This window comes from Pundamilia nyererei, unplaced genomic scaffold (genome assembly GCF_000239375.1).
Source record: "Pundamilia nyererei isolate P.nyererei 1_Seehausen unplaced genomic scaffold, PunNye1.0 scaffold00104, whole genome shotgun sequence".
Classification (NCBI taxonomy): Eukaryota; Metazoa; Chordata; class Actinopteri; order Cichliformes; family Cichlidae; genus Pundamilia; species Pundamilia nyererei.
This window is the reverse complement of record NW_005187505.1, coordinates 1,934,916-1,936,499: the sequence shown is the minus strand read 5'-3', so window position 1 is coordinate 1,936,499 and position 1,584 is coordinate 1,934,916.

The window sequence follows — 1,584 nt, the reverse complement described above, 5'->3', positions numbered from 1 at the left end:
TAAAGTAAAACAGTATGTTGGATGTGCCACGCAATGCTCAATTACATTGGTGGGAGCTAGTGTGTTAGCGCAGTTAGCTCGTTAACATGTTGGCCGTCTAGCCCCATGCACGGGGCGATCCGCGGTAGCTCGTTAACGGAGATTTGCCGCGTTGTGGCGTTAAAGTCATTTCAACGAGATTAATGCTGACAGCACTAGCTGTCAATGAATATGACTGCACATTTACTCCGACAGCATCCTAGTGCAAAGACAAGTGGAAGCAGACAAAAACAACAAGCACACATGCTACAAACTTTACCCGAGTCATTTAGACAGCTGTTAGCACATGATTCTCCTTATGGGGACCTGATATGTTTAATATGCTGCTGAGAATATAGCCCAGAAGAAGCGTATAGTATAGCTTTTATTTTGGAAAGGGCCATTTCTCTGTAATAAACTCTCTTTTCCAAAGATGAGGGATTCCTCAATCAGATATATTTATTTTTTTTATTACTTTGTTGTTTCAGCAACATTAAATTTAAAAACTCTACTTTTGAGTTAAAATATATATTTATAATTTTAATAAATGACAAATTAAAAAGGCATGAACATTTTTTTGTATCGAAAAAAATATCGAACCGTGACACCAAAGTATCGAACCGAACCGTGAATGTTGTGTATCGTTGCACCCCTACTAATAAGATCAGTCGACAAAAAAGAAAGAAAATTGAAAGATGACTAAACAAAGCAGGATGAAAAATTCAGATCCAGGTACTCAAGGCAGGTTTAAACAAGTAATAAGAGGTCTTTAGTTTAGCCCACTAAAGACCTTTTATTACTTTGATATTCTGTAGTCAACTAAAATGAAGGCATTTTATTACTTTTAAAAACCTGCCTCGAGTACTTGGACCCAGATTGTTTGTTCATAATCTCTTCATTTCTTTTTTCACCATTTTTCTCGTCGGACCATTACTGTGCACATGGACAGGGTCTGTCCATGTGCAGACATGGACATGTTTTAAATGTAAATGTAAATTTAAAACATGTTTTAAATTTTGCAAAAAATTTAAAACATTTTTTGCAAACCTTCCTCTAAGGGCGAGTTGGAATAACTGGACACAGGTTCTCCCCTGTGCTACAACCTGTACAGTGGTCACTAGGGGTGCAACAATACACAAAATTCACGGTTCGGTTCGGTTCGATACTTTGGTGTCACGGTTCGATATTCTTTCGATACAAAAAAATGTTCATGCCTTTTTAATTTGTCATTTATAAAATTTTCACGGCACATTCCGCACCACATCTCTGTGCGTTCATCATTTGTTTGAAGCCAGCTCACCTTCTGCAACCACTTTTCCGAGAATACGTGCTTCTTTTGTGGTTCGGACTCCTTCTGACATTTCTTTGGAGGTGGAGGAACATCACAGTAATTGCTTAAAGGAGCTTCTTCGACATCTTTAAGAGTTCTAAACGAATGTCTGTCCTCCTCCTGAAAATCTTATGTATGCAAACACGCGTTGCAACTTCTTATCTTGTGAGCGTTTTTTATTTTGACAGCAAATGCGCACTTGCGGACCACTTATGTGCAGCCCTGGTTATTTAGCT